This window comes from Lepus europaeus, chromosome 1 (genome assembly GCF_033115175.1).
Source record: "Lepus europaeus isolate LE1 chromosome 1, mLepTim1.pri, whole genome shotgun sequence".
Lineage (NCBI taxonomy): Eukaryota > Metazoa > Chordata > Mammalia > Lagomorpha > Leporidae > Lepus > Lepus europaeus.
In genome coordinates, this window is record NC_084827.1 from 101658115 (window position 1) to 101670524 (window position 12410).

General features: G+C 39.6%; 1 protein-coding gene across 19 annotated transcripts in view; it reads right to left on the reverse strand.

Annotated features, from left to right (window-relative positions):
- BAZ2B (bromodomain adjacent to zinc finger domain 2B) overlaps window positions 1-12410 on the reverse strand; it is a 449666-nt gene that overhangs the window by 256905 nt on the left and 180351 nt on the right. The gene's annotated exons all lie outside the window — the stretch shown is intronic.

Consider the following 12410-nt stretch of genomic DNA (forward strand, 5'->3'; position numbering starts at 1 on the left):
GAACATGACTTTCAAGATAATAAAATGAAGAAATGACTGTCATGTGTAGTTTTTATTTATGTATATTTTTCATAGTATTGATAAGAATACTAATACATCATTTTCTTGAAGGAAGAAAATTCTTTTCTTGAAGGAAGAAAAGTTCTTGTTACTGATACTTGAGGAATATAGTTCTGCTGAGTTGTCAAAAATATCCCAGCAATAAATATAATAATACATTTTTTTTTGACAGGCAGAGTGAACAGTGAGAGAGAGACAGAGAGAAAGGTCTTCCTTTTGCCGTTGGTTCACCCTACAATGGCCGCCGCGGCTGGCGCGCTGCGACCAGTGCACCGCGCTGATCGGAAGGCAGGAGCCAGGTGCTTCTCCTGGTCTCCCATGGGGTGCAGGGCCCAAGCACTTGGGCCATCCTCCACTGTACTCCCTGGCCACAGCAGAGAGCTGGCCTGGAAGAGGGGCAACCAGGACAGAATCCGGAGCCCCAACCGGGACTAGAATCCGGTATGCCGGCGCCGCAAGGTGGAGGATTAGCCTATTGAGCCACAGCGCCGGCCAATAATACATCTTTTAGGAGCATTTCTTTTTAACATCCCTCAGAGATGGCCAATGGCATAGTGCCTGAAGGTCTCAGCACAAAAACAATACTGGTCAAGTCTGTCACCCATCATTTCAAATGAGGGTAAGATCTAACTATCCAGAGCAACACCCTACATTTCAGGTATTCCTCCCTAAGATATTACAGTTATTTTTTTAGTGACAATGAACTCTTTTAGCTAAAACTCATCATTTTCACCAGTATAAAGGGTACAGTTCAGAGGTTTCAGTACTTACTATTCATAGTGTTGTGCAACAGTTGCTACTACCTAACTCCAGAACATTTTATCACCCCCACAAGAAACACCACACCAATTCTTTATTCCTTGCACCACCTCTAATGAATTCCCTTCATCCTCACTCAACAGGAGTACTGCCTAGTTAGTGAACAGTTGGTGTCAACAGAAAAGCAAATTGTTTAACATCTAACAAAAACTTATAATTGTCAAAATCAGAAAAAATTACACAAGTTTTTAAGAATTTCAACAGAAACTTTCAATTTCAACAGACCAGAGTTTAAGAAAGAAAATTTATATAATTTTTCCATCTTCACTGGACTAAGGAAGACAGCAACAGCAAAAATGATCTCCTAGATTAGCTAACTGCTGAAAATAATCAAATTTTTATTCATATGTCTCTAACTATGAATTAGTTAAAGGAGTCCTCATTTCTAAGAAAGGAGTTTTTCATACTGATGGATAAGTTAAAAATTAAATGAACTCTTATTTTGAACTTTAAAGGTAATGCTACTTTGATTCTTTCAACAGTAGCCAATAATATACCAAGTGTCTGGATTGCTCTGGACTGAAAAGGCAATGTTTTCTTTAAAGCTCTATGAGGAGAAGATACTAATACATGATTGAGCTAATCAATCAGACTCCATCAGTGGCAGAAAGTAACGCTCAAAATGATGAAAATACATTTCTGAGTTTCCTGATTGTGATTATTTCTGAAAAAAAGTTTTATTTATTTTCACTTTTTTTTTTTTGAAAGGTAGAGAGACAAACAAAAAAAGAGAGATCTTCCATCTATTGATTAACTCCTCAAAAAACTCACCACAGCTGGGACTGGGCCAAGCCAAAACCAGGAGCCTGAAACTCAATTTGGATCTCACATGAGGGTGGTAATAATCTAAACACTTCAGCCATCATCTACTGCCTCCCAGGCTGTACACTGGCAGGAGTTCTAATCGGGAGTGGCGCCAGGACTGGAACTCTAGCAATCCAAGATGGGATGTGGGATCCCAAGCAATGTCTTAACCACTGTGTTGAATGACTCCCTCCCTTGAATGTGATTCTTAAGAGATGGAATTAAAAAAAAAAAAAAAGATTTGTTTGCTTAGTTATTTGAAAGGCAAAGCAACAAAGGGAGAGAGAGAGATAGAGAGAGAAAGAGAATCTTCCACCTGCTGGTTCACTTCTCAAACGGCCACTACAGGTACAAGCCAGTATAAGCCAGGAGCCAGGAACTCAAGACAAAGGATTTGGGCCATTTTCTATTGCCTTCACAGGCACAATTGCAGGGAAGCTGGATTGAAAACCAAGCAACCAGGACTCCAACCAGCACTCCAGTAAGGGACACTTGTGTCATAAGCAGCAGGGCCTGATTCTGTGGCGTAGCAGGTAAAACCGCTGCCCACAGTTCCAGCATCCCATATGGGCGCTGGTTCAAGTGCCAGCTACTCCCCTGCCCATCCAAGCTCTCTGCTATGGCCTGGGAAAGCAGTGGAGAATGACCCAAGTGTGGGAGACCCAGAGGAAGCTCCTGGCTCCTGGCTTTGGGTCAGCCTGGCTCTAGCTGTTGCGGCCATCTGGGGAGTAAACCAGCAGATGGAAGACCTCTCTCTCTGGGCCTCTGCCTCTCTGTAACTCTGCCTTTCAAATAAATAAATCTTAAAAAAAAAAAGCAAGCAGCTGTTTAAACTGCTGCACCACAATGTTGGCCCCAAGAGCTGCAATTTAAAGCAATACTCGATTTACCGGGAAAAGAGGAAGATCAAGAAAAGTTGGCCAGCTTAATCACCTGAATAGCTAAATTTTATGATATGACTTTTAATTTATTAATATCATAATAAATGAGTTTTTACTATACCATTTGCAATTCTTTTCCTTATATTTGGGTTTCCGTGACCTCCCTCTAACATTACCTGGAATTACCTCTCTTTCTTCCTATTGATGCAACAAATAGCATTTACTAACAATTAAGATATGACATCTATTCCATAACAAATTATATATTGATTTATAATTTCAACAAATACATACTTGTGATATTATCAATGACGCATCTGTAAAATTACCAATGATACTTACTATCAATGATTTACACAATTATACCATTCAGATTTGTTCTCAAAACAACCAAAAAAAAAAGATAATTTAATTTTTTGTTCTTTTTTTATTTATTTAAAAGGCAGGTCAACAGAGAGAGGTAGAAAGAAGTCTTCCATCTGCTGGTTCACTAGCCAAATGGCCACAACAGGGGTGGGGGTTTGAGGTGGGGGTGATGAGACTAGGCCAGACCAAAGTCAGAAGTCAGGAGCTCCCTCTAGGTCTCCCACGTGGACAGCAGGTACTCAAGCATATGAGTCATCATCTACTGTCTCCCAGGCTGCGTCAGCAGGAAGTTGAATCAGAAATGAAGGCAGGGGACTGGCGTTCTGAAATAGTGGGTTAGGCTGCTAATGTCTGTGAGACCAGCATCCATGTGGGTGCCAGTTTGTGTCCTGGCTGCTCCACTTCTGATCCAGCTCCCTGCTAATGTGCCTGGGAAAGCAGCAGAGGATGGGCCAAGTGCTTGAGCCATTATTGACAACACAGAGCAGGGTCTCACATTTTAATCCAATCTGACAATCTCTTTCTCTTAATTCGGGCAGTTAGGCCATTTATATTTCATATAATTATTAATATTTCGATTTAAATCTACCATCTTGCTAGTTGTTTTATATTACATATAGACTTATTTTTGTTCCTCTTTTTCTTATTTCCTGACTTATTTTAGATTATTTCTTATGAAAAAGAAGAAAGACAAAGAAGAAAATACTTACTTTATGAAGTTAGTATGATTCTGAAAGCAAAATCAGGGGTTGACACTGTGTAAGTAAAAGCCACCACCTGCGACGCTGGCATCTCATATGGATGCAGGTTTGAGTCCTGGATGCTCTACTTTTGATCCTGCTCCCTGCTAATGCCCCTCCACCCAAGTGGGAGACCTGGAAGAAGCTCCTGGCTCCTGGCTTCTCCACAGCCCAGCCTTGGCCATTACAACAATTTTGGGAGTGAACCAGTGGGCAGAAGATCTCTCTTTCTCTCTCTGTAACTCTGCCTTGCCAATAAATTAATTAAAAAACAAAAAGCAGCATGGAGCCAGCACTGTGGCATAGTAGGTAAGGCCTCTGCCTACAGCACTGGCATCCTATGTGGGTACCAGTTTGAATCCTAGCTGCTCCATTTAAAAAAACAAAAACAACTATTTATTTATTTGAAAGGCAGAGTTACAGAGAGAGGAGAGGCAGAGAGAAAGAGGTCTTCCATCTGCTAGTTCACTCCCCCAGTTGGCCATGACAGCTGGAGGTAAGCCGATCCAAGCCAGGAGCTTCTTTTGGGTCTCCTATGTGAGTGCAGGGGCCCAAGGACTTGGGCTATCCTCTACTGCTTTCCCAGGTCATAGCAGAGAGCTAGATTGGAAGTGGAGCAGCTGAGACTTGAACTGGTGCCCATATGGGATGCTGGTACTGCAGGTGGCAGCTTTACCCGCTACCCCCCTGTTCTACTTCTGATCCAACTCCCTGCTAATGTCCTAGGAATAAAGGGGAAGATAGGCCAAGTGCTTGGGTCCTGAATCCACCTGGGAGACCCAGAAGAAGCTTCTGGTTCCTACCTTTGGATCAATCCAGCTCAACTCCAACCAATGAGGCCATCTGGGGAGTGAACCAGAGGACAGAAGATCTCTGTTTCTCCCTCTCTCTGACTATAATCCTGCCTCTCAAATAAATAAATCTTTGTCGGGGCCAGAGCTGTGGCATAGAAAGGTAAGTGTCCACCTGCAGTGCCAGCATCCCATGTGGGCGCCAATTCAAGTCCAGGCTACTCCACTTCCAATCTAGCTCCTTGCTAATGCACCTGGGAAAGCAGCACAGGATGGCCCAAGAACTTGAGCCCTTGCACCCATGTGGGAGGCATGGAAGAAGCTATTGACTCCGGGCATTGGCCTGGCCCAGCCCGGGCTGTTTCAGCCATTTGGGGATTGAACCAGCAGATGAAAGATCTCTCTTTCTCTCTCTCTCTGTATCTCTGCTTTTAAATAAATAAATGAATATTTAAAAATAAATCCTTAAAAAAAGCTTTAAAAAAGCAGCAAAACCAAAGACATTTCTTTCACAAAATCTAAATATACCAGCAAATCAAATCCACTCCAAATACTTAAATATCATTAACATGTCATGATGAAGTTTCATCCAAAGAATACAAAGACAGATCTCCTCCTCCTCCCACTCCCCCTCCTCCTCCTCCTCCTTTTTTGACAGGCAGAGTGTATAGTGAGAGAGAGACAGAGAGAAAGGTCTTCCTTTGCCGTTGGTTCACCCTCCAATGGCCGCTGCGGCCGGCGCATCGCGCTGATCCGAAGCCAGGAGCCAGGTGCTTCTCCTGGTCTCCCATGCGGGTGCAGGGCCCAAGCACTTGGGCCATCCTCCACTGCCTTCCTGGGCCATAGCAGAGAGCTGGCCTGGAAGAGGGGCAACCGGGATAGAATCTGGCGCCCCAACCGGGACTAGCACCTGGTGTGCTGGCGCCGCAAGGCGGAGGATTAGCCTGTTAAGCCACAGCGCCGGCCAAGACAGATATACTTCTTAAAAGCTAATAATCTGGGGCTGGCGCCATGGCTCACTTGACTAATCCTCCACCTGCGGTGCCAAAATCCCATATGGGCACCGGGTTCTAGTCCCGGTTGCTCCTCTTCCAGTCCAGCTCTCTGCTGTGGCCCAGCAAGGCAGTGGAGGATGGCCCAAGTGCTTGGGCCCCTGCACCCATGTGGGAGACCAGGAAAAAGCACCTGGCTCCTGGCTTTGGATAGGCATAGCTCCGGCTGTAGCGGCCATTCAGGGGGGTGAACCAATGGAAGGAAGACCTTTCTCTCTGTCTCTTCCTCTCACTGTCTGTAACTATGTTAAATAAATAAGTAAATAATCTTTTTTTAAAAAAGCTAATAATATGAATCACTAAAGAAAATTATCTCAAAAGTTAAAAAAAGTAATATAATAAAAGTCATAATTAAAAACTCTTACCCAACTTGGAGGAACAGATGAAAGTTCTTCAACATGACAACACATTGATAGTCATAAACAGGATGTGGTATTGTGATGCAGTGCATTAACCTACCACATCTCTGCATGCCAGCATCCCATATTGGAATGCTCCTTCAAGTTCTGACTGCTCTTCTTCAGATCAAGCTCTCTGTTAATGTGCCTGGTAAGGCAGGAGAAGATGGCCCAAGTGCTTGAGCTTCTACCACCCACCTGGGAGACCCAGATGAAATTCCTGGCTCCTGGCTTTGGCCTTGCCTAGTTATTGCCATGTTTATTTATCTATTTTTTAAAGACTCATATTATTTATTTGAAAAGCAGAGTGAGAGAGAGAGAGAGAGAGAGAGAGAGAATCTTCCATGTGCTGGTTCACTCCTCAGATGGCCATGATATCTGGAGCTGGGCCAGCACAAAGCCAGGAGCCAGGAGCTTCTTCCAGGTCTCCCACATGGCTACAGGGGCCCAAGCACTTAAGCTATCTTCCACTGCTTTTCTCAGGCCATTAGCAGGGAGCTGGATGTGAAGTGGAGCAGCTGGGATTCTAACCATCCCTCTTGTGAGATGTCGGTATCGCAGGCACCGGCTTTAACCACAACACCACAATGCCAAGCCCCAATAAATAAGTCTTTAAAAAAATAGTCAAATACATTAAATTTAAAAAGCATTATTATGGCAGGTTTTGTGGCTCAGTTGGTGAAGCTGCTGTCTGGCATGCCAGCATCCCATATCAGAGAAGCTGGTATCAAGTCCTGCCTCCATCAGATCCAGCTTCCTGCTAATTCACCCAGGAGGCAGCAAATGATGGCCCATGAACTTGGGCTCAGGCCACTCATGTGGAAGATACATGTGCAGTTCCTGGCTCCTGGCTTTAGCCTAACCCAGCAGTGGCTGTTGTAGGTATTTGGGGAGTAAACCAGTAGATAGAGGATCTCTCTCTCTCTCTCTCTCTCTCTCTCTCTCTCATGTGTGTTTCTCTCTCCCTCCTTCTGTTTCACCCTTTCAAATAAGTAAGTAAATAAAACTTTGAAAAAAATTTGTATTCCCATTATGGTCAAGAAAAAAATAATATTTCAATACTCTTACTCACTATTGTCCTTGAGTTCCCACTCTATGGAACAGAAAAGTATGTAGCATGTCTGGCTGGCAGCCCAGCTGAACTCTATTTAACAAACATCAACCACAAAATACAGCTGTTAAGATATCCTCAGACTTTAAGTCATCCAGTCTGAGGACTGTGGCCCAGGGACAAGGCAACCCTTCTAAGCTCTTAAAATTCCTAACACACAGAAACCGTGAAACATGATGAAATAATTATTGTTGTGCCACGCCACTAAGTTTTGGGTTATGTACTTGAATAATAGATAAAGATTTTAAAAAAAGCAAAATCATAAAGTAAAAAACTAATAATTTTAATTAAAACTACTATACCAAAAACACACTTTAATCAAAATGAAAAGACAAGGAAATGACTGAGAGAAGACATCTTCATAGCATATAACTAACTAGAATATATTCAAATATTTTTAAAAGTAGGTAAAGAATATAAACAGGTAATTTACAAAAGAAGAAATCTAAATAAATGACTAGTAAACAAATGAAAGATTTCAACCAGATAGAAAAATAAAATTAACAATGAGCTATCATTTAATAACCAGTCTGATAAAAATGTTACATCTGATAATATTTAATTCACTTAGGAATTAGGTGAAAAATGTACTCTAATAAGTACTTGCTGCCTCCCATGGCATGCACTAGCAGGAAGCTAGAATCAAGAGAGAAGCTAGGACACAAACCCATGCACTTCGATATTATATGTTAGTGTCTCAACTAACATCTTAATCACTGGACCAAATGTTCTCCAATTTTAATTAATAGCTAATATAGTACATAAATGAATTTCATTTTGTATATGACTTGATTTTCCTTTGTTGGTACACTATTTTGCTTCTCTCCTTACCAACCACCTTGCAATTTGGAGTTTTCATCTTCAGCATTCATAAAATAGTTAGGTATTTCCTACTACTTCAGGGCAGAAATCAAATAAACAAAAATTTTACAAATTATACTTTAGAAAGAAGTTATCCTGCTTTTAATACCTCTGTCTTATAAAATACATATGAAATACAATTACTTAAAATTATTGTTAGTACCATAATTTGCCTTGTATATTGAACTACAGTATGTTCATATAGATTTTCAGGTTGCTGTCTTATTATTTAACACTTAGTAGAATTAGTCAAGTAGTATTTAAATATAAGAAATTCAAACTGTATTACTATTTTCATATGAATAAAGGTCATTTTTCTTCTATTCACATCAACCCACTGAAATAGTTATTTTGTGTTCTGAGTTATATCCTGTTTTTTAAACCCAGTGACCTCTTACCAAATCTTGGCATTTTTTAATCATAATGTGTGGACATTCCCATAGTTTTATATGTGTGTGTGTATACATTATATGTATGCATAGATATGTGTGTGCATACATAAAACTAAATTATAATATATGATTTGTGTATGTGTATATATATATATATATACACATTACATATATATTCATTCCAAAGAGTGGTCTGTCAGTCCTCTATCTTAAAAGAGATTTTAGAACTAAATGGTTTGCTTGTTGCCTAATATATAGGGAGTAGAACTTGTTACAACCCATGTGGTAGCCCTGGATTGAGTTCCTGGCTCCTGGCTTTGGCCCAACCTAGTCCTGAGCATCTGGAGAAGGAATCAGTGGACAGGAGCTCTCTCTGTGTGTGTCTTATCTGTTGCTGTTTCTCTCACCTCTGAAATTTTTTAATGATAATGGTGCTACTAATTATAAAATAACTAGAATTTTCAAGGGATGTAGTATACATATAGGACTATTTACTACATACTAGTTGTTGATTAGTTTCATAAAAATCCAAAACCTAGCTCCAACATGTGTTTTTTGAGGAGACCTTAAATAACACCCTGATTATATGGAGTATAAATAGTGACTAAGACAGCAAAATGAAAAGAAAGTTCAATCATTAATCACAGTGAGTGAAACACAAAAGTGGTCACTTACAATGCAAGTATTCTGTACTAATCCTGGCCTGGAATGCGCAACCTGAATCTAACCAGAGGAAACAAACATCAGACCCCAAATTAGAAGTATTCTATTAAAAAAAAAGTTGGGAGTAGGGAGTAGGTGATATGTTCTCCAAAAACACTGACATCAAAGAAAACAAAGAAAACCATAGACAAGTTCCAAATTAAAGGAAACCAAAGAGAAATGACAATTAACTGCCAAACCTGATCCTAGTCTAGATCCCATATTAAATGAGGAAAACATAAAGGAAATTGGTCAATTGACAAAAAATGAAATATGAGAGGAGATCAGAGTTTTACAACACTTTTAAATATTTGAAGCTGATAACTATTCCCTTATTTTTAAGAAATATACACTACAGCATTTAGGGATAGGGGCACTGCTCTTAAATGGTTTTAAAACTAAACTGCAACAAAATGAGTAAATTGTAGTATGAGGGGTAAAGCTATATGATTCTATTATTTCATATTTTCTTTAAGTTTGAAATTATACACAGAGTTAAAATTCATTCTTAATCTATAGATTAATTTCAACACACTGTCAGCAATCACACCTAAATTGTGAACTTCAATGCCTTTCCTCAAACTGGATAAACATAATGAAGTCAGTTACATCAGGGCATTCAATATCTTAGTAATTTGATTAATATTCAATACTTGTGCAAAATTACCTCTAGCAATGATTATTTATGTTACAAATACTGAAATACTTTTTGCATCATTAAATATAGCTTTCAGTAACCTTTCATGCTTACTGACTGTAACCATGTAAGTGGTTTTTTTGTTGAAGCAGACTGTATACTGATGGCTAATATAATTCAGTAATAGCTGAATAAATAAAATGTTAACTTCTGTGTCTATACATATGAAACTACATCAATACTTTATTTTATCCTTTTGAAATTCTTTCACTTTACTTTTATTTTTAGTTTCTGCCACGCTGATTTATTCATTTTTTTGTTTTCAGTAGACTTTTTATTCTTTCCTCATTTTAATCATACTTATCATACTTTTTCTTTTAATTTGCAATTTTTAATGCTTTATATATATTTAAAACATTTATTGATTGGTTTTGAAGGCAGTTACAGAAAGAGAGAAAGACAGAGAGAGAGAGAGAGAGAGAGAGAGAGAGAGATCGTCTATCAACTGATTCACTCCCCAAATGGCTGTAACAGACAGGATGGGCCAGGATGAAGCCAGGAACCTGGAACTCCATCCTGGCCTCCCATGGGTGGCACAGGTCCAAGCACTTGGGTCATCTTCTGTTGTTTTCCCAGGTGCATTAGCAGGGATCTGTGTTTGAAGAAGAGAAGCCAGTACTTGCACTGGTGCTCATATGGGATGTTACTGTCAAAGGCAATGGCTTAATCTGCTATGCCACACCATTAATCCCTGTTATATATTTATTTTCATCTACTTGAAAGGCAGATCCACATCCAGCCATCATCATTGGCTCATTCCCCAAATGCCTGAAACAGTCAGGGTTATGACAATCTGAAGCTAGGAGTCTGAAACTCCCTCAGGGACTCCCATTTGGATAGCAGAGGCCCACACATTGAGCGACCATTGGCTACTTCAATATGTAGTAGCAGGAAGCTGGATCCAAAGCAGAACACCTGGGACTTGAACCATGCATTCCAGTATGGAATATAGGCACCTCAAGCAGTGGCTCAATTCAGTGCACCACAATTCCTGCCTTATAATTTTATGTTTTATCTTATTTATTATTTTAAATAACAATGGTTCAAAACAATGGGAAGGAAGCCCAATTATATGGGTGATACACACCATGAACATATTACAATAGTAGACTGGAGTCTTTTTTCCATTCAATTCTATATTTATTAAGTTTCTACAAAATCTGAGCCTTAGTAATTTAGAACTTACATATTCAGGCTAAAACACATTCCTACAATATTAATAGATTTATGCAGATACTATGCTTAGATTACTTAGTGATGCTTTCCTGTATTATACACTAGCCTTAGTTTTTGCCTTACGTAACCACTACATAAGCTTTACAAATGATATAAAACACATCATAAGAAGGTGAGTGAGACTTTATATTCATGAAAGGGCCTAATGGCCTCATTTGATTACAGAAAATATGCTGGTAGAAAAGAATATTCTGATAGAACTCAAGACTGTCTCCAGTCATCACTTTCTAGTACCCTATTCAAATCTGTATTTTATGAATGGAATTTTATAATTTATGAAGATAATTTATACATACTTTTGTATTCATTCTTAACAACTTATCAGTGAGGTATATGGCTGAAGTATCATCACAGAAGACAAAATTGAAGCTCAGTGTGATTAAATAATTCACTCAAAATTACACAGTAAAGTAACAGACCATAAGGACTTAAATGTTAATTTATGAACTAAATAAACTTTTGGTCTTTGAAAGTTTTTTAAAAAAGATGTATGTATGTATGTATGTATGTATGTATGTATTTGAAAGTCAGAATTACACAGGGAGAGGGAGACAGAGAGAAAGATCCTCGATCCTCTGGTTAACTCCCCAGATGGCCACAATGGCTAGGGCTAGGCCAGGCCAGAGTCAGGAGCCAGGGGCTTCCTCCAGATCTCCCACAGGGGTGCAGGGGCCCAAGTACTTGGGCCATTTTTTTGCTGCTTCTCCCTGGTCATGAGCAGGGAGCTGGATTGGAAGTAGAGCAGCCAGGACACAAACCACCACCCACATGAGATGCCAGCATTGCAGACAGCAGCTTTACCTGCTATGCCACATAGCCAGTCCCTGCCTTAGTAAGTTTTTAAGAAAATGTCAACATGCCCAAATCTAAACAACTGGAAGGACTTCTCTTGTTCATGTGACAAGAGCAGATGAAGGAAAATACAAGAAATAGTTTTGCAAAACCAAAAGTAAGAGGGCTATGTCACTATCCAAGGAGATCTAACAATTTTACTACACCAAAAATATTGAATCTAGTAGTGATTTTATGTTTACATTTTTTTTAATTTGAGAGACACACAGAGAGAGTGCTCCTACCCACAGGTTCACTCCCCAAATGCTCTCAATGGATATGGAACCAATGCCAGAAGCCAGGAAGTCAATCCAGGTCTTCCATGTAAGTGGCAGAAATCCAACTACTTGAGGTATCTCCACTGCCTCCTAGAGTCTACATAAACAAGAAGCTGATATCAGGAGACAAACCTGGGATTCAAACCCAGGCACTCTAACATGGGATGCAGACATACTATTCAAACACCCATCTATCAAACAGTAATTTTAAGTCTCTTTGTTTGGGGTAGTTATAGAAATGCAACCAATAAATAAATAGTAAATAATGTCATAATATACATCATTTCTGATTCTCCCAAGGTAATCTCATCACTGAGGACTTTTAGCCTAAATCATTGTAATTAAAACCAGGAGTCAAGAAAACACAGAACCAAACTATGATAATGACAAG